The 11,212-nt window shown below is 36.4% G+C and overlaps 1 pseudogene; it reads right to left on the reverse strand.

Moving 5' to 3' along the window:
• Positions 1-5,580: 5,580 nt before the first annotated feature.
• LOC123248294 lies at positions 5,581-5,711 on the reverse strand (annotated as a pseudogene).
• Between the last annotated feature and the right edge of the window lie 5,501 nt (positions 5,712-11,212).

Below are 11,212 nucleotides of genomic sequence, written 5' to 3' on the forward strand. Positions count from 1 at the left end.
TATCTTCTTGAGGGTTTTTTCCTATCTCTTTCAGCCTTATAGTTTAATAAATCACAGAATTATAAAACATGAAGGGATTGGTCATCTAGACCAACCCATATGAAAGGAATTTCTACTATAACAGATAAGTGGTGACCCAAATTCTGCTTGAAAGACCTTCAGAGAAAGGCATCTCTCACCTCTCAAGGCAGTCCATTCCACTTTTGGAAAGATTTAAGTATTAGGAAAATGTTCCTGACATTAAGCTGCCTTAACTTGATTTTCTCAAACTTCTACCTATTTCTTACTGTTCCAAACAGAATATGTTGAATCCTCCCTTTCCATGACTGTCCTTTAAATACTCGAAAGAGTGTTCATGCTACTCCCCACTTCAAGTCTTCTCTTTAATCTAAACATTCCCAATTGGTTCAATGTATGCATTAAACCATGGTGCCCCCAAACTGAACATAATAGTAAAGTTGAGTCAAGACTGTAGCGAGACTATCACCTCCCTATTCCTAATAGCTTTCTTTCTTTCTTTCTTTCTTTCTTTCTTTCTTTCTTTCTTTCTTTCTTTCTTTCTTTCTTTCTTTCTTTCTTTCTTTCTTTCAACCCTTACCTACTGTCTTGCAATCAATACTATATCAATTCTAACACAGATGAGTGGTAAAGGCTAGGAAATTGGGGTTAAATGCTACTTGCATAATTTTTCTGATAATTTAATTCTTTTCTTTTAAAAGCATTCAATTATTGTCTCAACGGGTAGAAAAATGATATGTTGAAATGTGTATTCCTTGTATATCTCTAGTATTTAGGGAATGGTTGCCCCAGGATGAGTTTGAACGGAGATTGTCCAAGTCCCGTGCAAGTAGGGTGTTTCAGCAGTTAAGAAAGAAGAGCAGTGCGCTTCCCAGATCATCAGAATCTTCCTCCTCCTTGCGGTCAAATAGAAAAAGCATCAGTGAAAGAATAGCTGAGGAAACCTATGAGTTAGCCCAACGGCAAGGCTCTAAAGGTAACTTGGGTTACAAAAAGACTTTGGAAAGAGTTGATATGGGTGTCCCTGAATCCATACGGTCAAGCTCAAAGACAAGCATAAGTCTCAGAAAACTTACAGGTCCAACAGAGATTCCTAAGGCGGACGTTACCTTATCCAAAGCCACCCAAGCCTCGAAGGGGGACTTTACCCCATCCAAAGCCATCGCAGCCTTCAGAAAATCTTTCCATGAGCCTGATGTTTCTGCTGTCCCAGAGACCCAGCAAAAGATTCCAAAGGTGGATGAAAGTAAATCTCAGGAAGAACCTGATAAATATGAAGAAAGTGTCACTGAGACCCAACCACGTGACAGCGCTACTTCTCTCAAAAAATCTTTGGCCACAGAAGAAATTCCTGCTGTGAAGAAGAGTTCAAGCTTGCGGAAATCTGTGAAAGAACCTGTAAAGAAATATGCTGCTTCTGTCACGGACCTCCGTCCACCAAGTATAAAGAGGAGTCATACCCAAAAACCACTGAGTGAGGTTCTTGATGAGAAGTCTTCAGGGACCTCTTTGGATAGGAGTGATATTTCTTCAGAAAAAGCAGAAGAAATTTCAGAAGAGAGCAAAGAGGGGCAGCCAGAAATGTTTAGTGGTAAGAATTTCTTTTTACTGTAGTTTTTATACTACTGCTACTAGAGTCATTGCATATTTGTTAGGAGTGCCTTTGTAAAGTGCCTCGAACCAACCTTGCCATGGTTGCATGGTAATTAATGGGAACTATAGTTATAAAAACCATCTAAACAGTGCCTGCATTATACTCTCTGGAAAGGCGAGGGGGTCCTTTCCATCAGAAAGCTTTTTATTTTTGAATTTTAACAAAATATAAGTGGGTTGGGATCTCTGAAATTTTTGTTTGAATCCCAGAATTTAATGAATGTAATTGCCACTCTACTGTAGGGCTTTGTGGCCTCTTAGGAATACATAGGGACCCAGCTACTAGGGAGGAAGATGTAGAGGAAGGCACAAACACACACATCCTAAAGGGAAAAGACAGAGATCTAGCCACCAGGGATAAAAATGGCACAAAGACCTAGATCCTAAAGGGGAAAGACAGAGACTTAGTCATTAGTAAAGAAGTCACAAAGAGATGAATAACATATCAGGTTCATTTTGCAATAATCTGAACTTTTACACTTAGGTATAAGAATCCTTCATAAATTAATGATTGGAGAAGGCAACATTGGCAGCAATTCTTGGTTTTTATTTTTAACATTTAATTTTATTTTTTCTCAATTAAATGTAAACAAAACTTTTTACATTCTTTAAAAATTTTTGAGTTCCATACTCTTCCCTCTCTCTCTGCTTTGAGAAGGCAGGTAATTTGATATAGATTATACATGAGCTATCATGCAAAACATTTCCATGTTACAAAAGAAAATAGACCGAAAAACAGGGATAATAAAGGAAAAAAGAAGTATTCTTCAATCTGCATTTAGACTCTATCAGTTCTTTCTTTGGAGGTGGTTAGCATTTTGCTGAATTTTTCTGAAAAAGATCTGGGAATATCGATGGATGCCAAACTTATTACACATCAGTAATGTGATGTAGCAACTCCAAAAGCTAATGCAGTATTAGACTAGATTGTTGGCTTTGGAGGGCCTCTCCAATTTTGAAATCTTGTGAATTTGTACCTTTGGGGGTGGGGGAGACAAAGTTCTAGATACTAGAGATAAAAAGAAAATGACCTATACACAAAGGAGGAAGATGTAGAGACATAGACACTGGGAATTTGGATATTAGATGGGAAGAAACAGTCCTAGATACTAGAGAGGAAGACACAGAGATCTAGATACTCCAGAGCAAAATATTGGTGAAGAAAATCCAGTGACATGTATACTTTTTAAACAGGAATCAAAACCTTGGAGAGTGGAAAGGATAAATACTTAGGAAATATGTAGTCCTCTCCATATCACTTAAGCTTTTAGAGCAGGGGTTGGCAACCTTTTTGGCCGTGAGAGCCATAAACGCCACATTTTTTAAAATGTAATTTTGTGAGAGCCATACAGTGCTCACAGTGTGTGATCCTGTAACAGCACCTGAAAAAAAATTGACTTTATGGCTCCTGAAAAAGAGCCATATCTGGCCCTTAAAAGAGCCAGATATGGCTTGAGAGCCATATGTTGCCGACCCCTGTTTTAGAGCCTCGATTTCTTTTCTTGTAAAATAAAGAGGTTGGGCTAGATGATGTTCCTTTCCAATTTAAATCCATTGGTCCTAAGGGGATAAAACTTTGAAGAGTGGAATTTTTAAGAATTAGGGTCATGCAGTAGAATTGCTTGTTGGCTCTGGGAGGAGGGAGGGAAAGAGGGAAGAGAGGAGGGGAAGAAAATGAATCATGTGAACATGGAAAAATATTTAAAAATAAAAAAACAAAGGACAAAAAAAGAATTAGGGTCATGGATTTATATTTTTGTAACTAGAAGTGGACTTCAGGGATAATTAATCTAATCTGTATTAGTTCTGGATGAATCTAATTTTCTCAATTTTGGATAGAAAGAAACAAATCTAAAGGGATCAGGTCCAAGTTCATATAGTCAGTAAATTTCAATCATTTTTCAGTTGTGTTTTCCTTTTTTTGTCCCTATTTGGCACCTGCACCATAGGTTCACCATCACTGATATAAAACAATTACAAGACCAGTTCTTGGGACAAAAGATATAGAGATATTTCATCTGACTATAGTAATAGTTTATAACAGCAGTAGGTTGTTAGGCAAACCTGTCTGGTGATAGATATATCTATTAACTTAATCTTAGTAAACCAGTTGAAGTAAGTTAATAGGTCTAATCAATTCTAAATTTCTATGATAACTGGGTACCTCATGTTAATGACTTTCTGACTACACTCACAAATTTTTTTTTTAACCCTTATCTTTTGTCTTGAAATCAATACCGTATATTGGTTCCAAGGCAGAAGAGCACTAAGGGCTAGGCAATGGGACTAAAGTGACTTGCCCAGGGTCACACAGCTAAGAAGTATCAGAGGACTTTAATCTAGGAACATCCTATCCCCTTCCCCCCCTTCCCATCTTTAGGCCTGGCTCTCTATCCACTGACTCACCTAGCTGTTCCTGAAATTCCTTTTTAAGAAAAAAGAAAGAAAGAAAGAAACAATCAAAGAACACAAAACAGATGACATTAGAAGACCACAGTAATTTTAAAGCCCTGGTATTAAATTATACTGAAGAACAAAGTGAATAATTAGAAAAATTTGTACCTCTTCTCTTGTAGATTTCCATGATAGCAGTGGGAAAAGGAATATTGATAGGAAATAAATACTGCCTACACTCACACCCCTAGGGTTATGTCTCAGTTGGAACTCCAGAGCAGGTAGGTAGAGGACCAGGCCTGGAGTCAGGAAGACCCAAATTCAAATTGGCCTCAGACACTGCCTAGCTCTGTGACCCTGGGCAAGTTACTTAACTCTCATTGCTTAACAGTTACTATTCTTCACCAATACAGCATGTATTGATTCTAAGATGGAAGGTAAGGGTTTAAAAAAAAAGACTATAGATTACCTTAGAGCCTCAGGAAGCATTTCTGGAGGAGAGGGGTTAAACCTTCTGATTTTTATCCTTCATTCTTGCAACTGTACATTATACACTACTCTCTCTACAGTTTTGTAAGCAGTTAGCATTTTCTACACCTGAATAGTCCAGGTCCTTCAGGAGGACAAAAAAAAAATCAAAGAGGTCATTTTCCTGGGTTGTTTTTCAAAATTCAAAGATAATGTTGCACTGAAGCCTAGCTATTATAAGAGAAAAATGACATGTGGAGGGAGAAGTAATCCTTCTCTGATGCACCTCCTATCCAGGTGCAATAAGAAGATTGTAATACATTCCAGATACCAGGTAGATTTGTGGGAAGGCACTAAGAAGGATGTTTACTTAATTTTCATTATTAACATTACAGACCTTCAAAATTCCATTACATTTATCAACAAACTCAAAGAGGATGAAGTTCCTGTTAAAGAACTCCAGTCCATGATGAAGATGATTGGCATGGAGTTATCTGATGAAGAGTTCCAGGAGGTGCTGCAAATGACTCCTCCCAATGGTAAGACGTGGGTGCATACTTTATGAAATCAGCCATTTTCATGGGACCCAGTTAAGTGGGAATATTTCTTGAGCTTCAGTATATCTGGAAGCACCAAGCAGAGCTCTGAAATATGTCAATAATGAATGGGAAAGAGGAAGACGAGGTAAAAACTACATGAGATATAGAAAGAATGTTGGAGTTGGAATCAAGAGTCCATGAACTTGAATCCTGGCTGGGGAGGATACTTAATCCTGGTGGGCCTCAGCTCCCTGATTTATAAAAAAAGGTGAGGTTGAATTAGATGACCTTTAAGGTCTCTTGCAGCTTTCAAGTTAATATCCTATGAACAAACAGTTGCAAAAATGGGAATTAGGTTTTTTAAAAAAGGATTCTCTTAGAAAGTTTGCCTGAGAGAGATGTTTTTAGTGTCATAGATATGACACAGAATTGATGCTGAGATAGTAGAATTCAAAGGTGCCGTGGGTTGAACCAGTATGGGGTTCAATGGTGGTGGTGGGGGAACCAACCTGGGTTGGTCACTGAAGTTTCTTCTTGACCAACTAAGTCAAGAGTTCTTAACCTGCAGTCTATGAACTTATTTTCTTAAAAAATATTTTGATATTACTCTTGATCTTAGCCAAAAGGCTGAGAAATGATTCAAAAAATATTTTGATGGGGGCAGCGAGGTTGCTTAGTAGATTGAGAGCCAGGCCTGGAGATAGGAAGTCCTGGGTTCAAATTTGGCCTCATACTCTTCCTAGCTGTGTGTCCCTGGTCAAGTCACTTAACCCCCATTGCCTAGCCCTTACTGCTCTTCTGTCTTGGAGGAAAGGTAAGGGTTTTAAAAAAATATTTTGAGGATTCGACATTGTGACTGTGAGACCTTTGACTATGCAATGGCATGAAAATGAGAGATGGAGTATTGTGTGAGAAATAGCAGAAACATGGTTTGTTGGATAAAAGAATTTATGAAGGTAAGTGTGGTATGTAATAAACATGAAGAGGTAAGTTGGAAGTATGACAAAATGATGCCATGCTCCATAAGGATGGAGAAAGCCAATGGGAAAAACCTAAGGTTGAGCTTTTACAATGATAATGAGCAATGATAAGATAAGGAAGCTGGAATTCAAGAATGTAAATTCAAGCTAATTAACTTTAGGTGAAAATTGGGAAGGGAAGAGAAAGTGAAGCTAGAGTAGAGGTAATGGCCTAGAAGAATGGAGGGAGGACTGGAAAGGCTCAAGGTCTTGGGAAGGATAAGGAGGAAGAACTGGTTTAGGAGAAGTGAGGCATAGTGAGAGATGAAATAATATTCGGAGATTATTTTAGACAGAGGGGTTCAGAATTTTTGATAATGGAAGTGAAACAACTATGGACTTCGGTAAGATCAAGGGAATGACTTTCTCTGTGACTGAGGAAAAGTGAATAAGAAGTTTATAGGAGTTAACTTTAGTCTAGAGTTTTAAAGTCAGACTTTGAGCAAAGGAGAAATTTAGCAGAAAGGAAATAGAGGGTCAGAGGACACATTCCAGGAACTTGGATATGAAGAAAAAAGAGAAGATGGGATTTTGAACTGAATAGTATAAAAATATTTTGTTTTAAAACTGTGTTGATGCTGAATTTGCATGATTTCATACTACATAGCATATGGTTATCTAAATTTCTTTATTTTGCAGAAAATGAAATGGTGAATTTAAAAGACTTTTTGACTAGCCTGAGCAAATCCCGACAGTTCACAGAGTATTCTGGTAGGTGGAAACTTTATCGAATAGATAATAGGTAATCAATACTACTTGTCAGTACATTCATGCTAATTAAGTTAAAAAAAACCTGTCGGTGGATATAAATGAAATATATTGAGTTTAAATATTTTGATGTTGATGTTTTAGTTTTATTTAGGTTTGTATTAGTTTGAATTTTCTCATTAAGTGAATGATCATCTTTCTCTTTAGTCCCCATGGATATTGAGCATAATTTACTTGTACCTGATAAATGATTTTGACTGCCTATTTTAAATTTTTATTGATACATTTTCTTTCCATGTTCGTGATAAACACCCAAACACAACCCACAAAGCAAAACAAATTTCCCCCAAATAGTTAAGCAAAACTACCAAATAGCCTGATTATTATCAATAATATATATACATATATATTTTTTTTCTTTTTTAGGAAAAAGTTCATTGCTGACCTTTATTTTTTACTCTATAGACATTTCCAATATTCCTATGACCCATTTCCCCAACTTTCACCTGTCAGAAAAAAAACAGTTAAATAAAATCCATCATCTTACTATGGCCATCTTTGGCACTCTATATAACTTTCATTCAGTTATGTGTAGATGCCTACTGATTCTTTGGAACCAATGTTGGTTATTGTCTTTTATTTGACTTCAGCAAGCTTTTAGTACTGTTTTCATTTTACATTGCTGTAATTATTGTAAATATTGTGTTTTTGCTTCTGCTCTGTCTCTGTCTCTCTGTCTCTGTCTCTGTCTCTGTCTCTGTCTCTGTCTCTGTCTCTGTCTCTGTCTCTGTCTCTGTCTCTGTCTCTGTCTCTCTCTCTCTCTCTCTCTGTCTCTCCCTCTCTCTCTTTTTGGTATTGGAGCCTATGAACCTTCTCATGCTTCCTTGAGTATCAAACATATTTAATGCAGGAGTTTGCTGAAACCATCTCATACTAGTTCTTGAGAGTTGATTGCTAAATTTTCAGTGTAAGCATCTACATCTCAGAAATTGTGAAATACCACAAACCCAAGGCTTCATTTGTTTTGTGAAAATGTCTAGACTTAAGAAAGTAATGGAGAAAACATTAACACAGATTAAACTTAAAGTTATGTACTTTTTAAAAAACCCAGTTATTTGACATTTATTAACATATATAATATATATTTATACATATAACATTTATATATTTCATTTTATTTTGCTATCTTATTTCTTAATCAGTTAATACAAGTCTTCTCATGTTTTCTTGAATATCAAATAATTTTTTATGACTCATTGATATCCTGTAATATTTATAGACAACACTTTTGTCTATAAAACCCATCCCAGTTGATGGGTATCTACTTTCTTTCCAGTTTTTTGCTACTTCAAAAATTTGGTACAGTGAATGTTTTGGAATATATGGGATCTTTCTGTTTTGATTTCCTTGTGCTATATGTCCAGGGGTAACTTTTGTTGTAACTTTTCTCCTTTAATTCTTAATTGTTTTCTAGGATGATTGGACCAGTTCACAATAGTGAATTGTCAACCATATTTAAGTTTGTGTGATTTCACATAGCCCCTCATCCAAAAATGTCTTTTTCAATTTTGCCCTTCAGTCGAAACCTCACAATTGCTTCAATTTGCATATCTCATATTATTAGTGATCTGGAGTTTTTTTCACTTGGTTGGTGTTGGCTTGAAATTCTTCTTTTGAAAGGTTTGATTTCTTGTCTATTGGGGAATGGCTTTTAATCTATTATATTACATACTATTTCCTACTTCTTTAATTTACTGATTTGAATTGAAAGATTTTATGCCAAGGAAGTAAGAAAGAAGGATACATCTATACTGAAATATTTATGACAGCACCTTTTGTTGAGACACAAAACTGGAAGTAGGGTGATTGCCTATTGATTTGGGGGTGAATTATATAAATTATGGTACATGAATGAAAAGACAAATGTGAGGAATTCAGAGAAGCATGGAAAGGAATATCAAATGCTGCAGGATGAAGTAAACAGAACCTAGAAAGCTATATGTACAATGATTCCAATAACGGAAATGAAAACACCACCACAAGGCAGCCAAACTCAGAATAACTGGAATGAACTTGGAAAACATAAAATGAAACATACCTCTTTCATTTGATAGAGAGGCAACAGACTGTAAATGTTAAGCATTGCTCATGCTTACAGATGTGATTATTTAATTATTTAATTGACCAATTTTGTTTACTGCTTTGTGGTTATAATTAAAGTAGTTTGTGAGAGTGAGGTATTATTATTCAGGATATAACTGGTTTGAAAAACAAAAGACATCATTTAAACTTTTTTATTTTTAAAGAAGGTTTTTTGGGCTTAATGTTTTGACTTTTTCCTCCTTTCTCTTTTAAGTTAGCACCTGGTGTGCCTATAATTAGTTTTATTTTTGCCTACTTTGTTGTTAATCTATTTTTATAGGCTCTCCTTGCTACTCTATCCAAATTCCTTGAATTTACTAATATCAATTTCGCTTTCCCTCTCCCACTTCCTTTTTCTCCTTCTCTCATCTCTCTTTTTTGCTATCCCTTCTTCTCTGCTCTTTCCTTATCTATCCTCCCATGTTTATTCTCCTTTAAGTTTTATGTGCAGTTTTTTTTGGTCAAAAACTTTACTTTTACTACTTTTTTTCTTTTTTCTCTTTTATTAACCCTCCCAGCCAGTCTTTGAGATCTTGTGGACAATTGTGGACTCTTTTTTGACATTATTACAGAATTATTCTCTTTTTCTAGAATTTTATTTTGGAATTCTTTTCATTTATATTATTTCTTTATTATTTTTCTTTCATTTGCTCATCTCCTTAGTCTTTATATTAATTTTTCTTTCCTGTGAAGTCTTTAAAAAAAACAACAGGGGGCAGCTGGGTAGCTCAGTGGATTGAGAGCCAGGTCTAGAGACTGGAGATCATAGGTTCAAATCTGGCTTCAGACACTTCCCAGCTGTGTGACCCTGGGCAAGTCACTTGACCCCCATTGCCTAGCCCTTACCACTCTTCTGCCTTGGAGCCAATACACAGTATTGACTCCAAGACGGAAGGGTTTAAAAAAACAAACAAATAACCCCCTTTTCCCCCCCTCAAAAAAAAAAACCACACCTTATCTTCAATCTTAGAATTGATGGCAAGTATCAGTTCCAAGGCAGAAGAGTAGTAAGGAAGAGGCGTTTGGAGTTTAGTAACTTGTTCAGGGTTTTTAAAATGTGGAGCATTAGTTGAAGTGCTCTGTATCTAATTTAATAAATAGAAGATATATGGGGAAAAAATGTTCCTGAGGTCAGATTTGAACCCAGGAGCTCCTGTATACAAGCTTGGCTTTTTAGCTGCCCTTCCTATGAAGTCTTAATTTTGGAACTTTATACTCTTGAAGGCTGAAGGGGGGCCTCCACTTGAACTGATGCTAAGGAACAACTATGTTAGGGATGGATAGTGAAAATCTCATCCATTGTAATTTTTTCCCAAACTCCTTTTGACTTTGTAGTTGCTGGAGCCACTGCTAAGTGGAGGATGGAGGTATGAGGTAGTAGGAGGGTGGTACTTAGCAGCCAGTAGTACCCAGAGCACTCAGCCCTTAGTGAAGTCAGTAGACATTTATTAAGTGTCTACTATGTGCTCAGCACTGCGCTAAGCTCTGGGGTTACAAAAAAAGAGCAAAAAGATAGTCTTTGCCTTCAAGAAGCTCACAATCCAGTGGAGAAAACAACATGCAACTGTGTACAAACAGGCCATATGCAGAATGAATTGGGAGATAATCACTGGAGGGAAGGCATAAGAGAGACTGGAAAAGACTCTGTAGTCTGCATGATTTTATCTGGGTCTCCAAGAAGGGCAAAGGAGCTAAGAGGCAAAGATAGTATTCTATGCATAGGGTACAGCTAGTGAAAGTGCCCAGAGTTAAGAAAGAATGTCTTTTTTCTTTCTTTTTCTTTTTTTACATTTAACTTTTCTTTTTTCTTATTGACATGTAAACAAAAATTTTAACATTTGTTTTAAAAAATTAATTAAAAAAAAACCTTACCTTCCTCCTGAAAATCAATATTGTGTATTGGTTCCAAGGCAAAAGAGCAGTAAGGGCTAGGCAATAGGGATCAAGTGACTTGCCCAGGGTCACACAGCTAGGAAGTGTCTGAGGCCACATTTGAACCTGGGACATCCTATCTCTAGGCCTGGCTTTCAATCCACTGAGCCACCCAGCTGCCCTCAACATTTTTTTTTAATTTGAGTTCTACATTCTTTCCCTTCCTCCGACCTGATTGAGAAGGCAAGCAATTTGATGATATAGATTATACATGTGTAGTCATGCAAAATATTTTCATATTAGAAATGTTGCACATAGACAAAAAAGTAAAAAAAAAAGCTTCAATTTGTTTTCAGACTCTATTAGTTCTTTTCTCTGGATATATGGGTAGCATTTTTT

The sequence above is a fragment of the Gracilinanus agilis genome, chromosome 4, assembly GCF_016433145.1.
Source record: "Gracilinanus agilis isolate LMUSP501 chromosome 4, AgileGrace, whole genome shotgun sequence".
NCBI lineage: Eukaryota > Metazoa > Chordata > Mammalia > Didelphimorphia > Didelphidae > Gracilinanus > Gracilinanus agilis.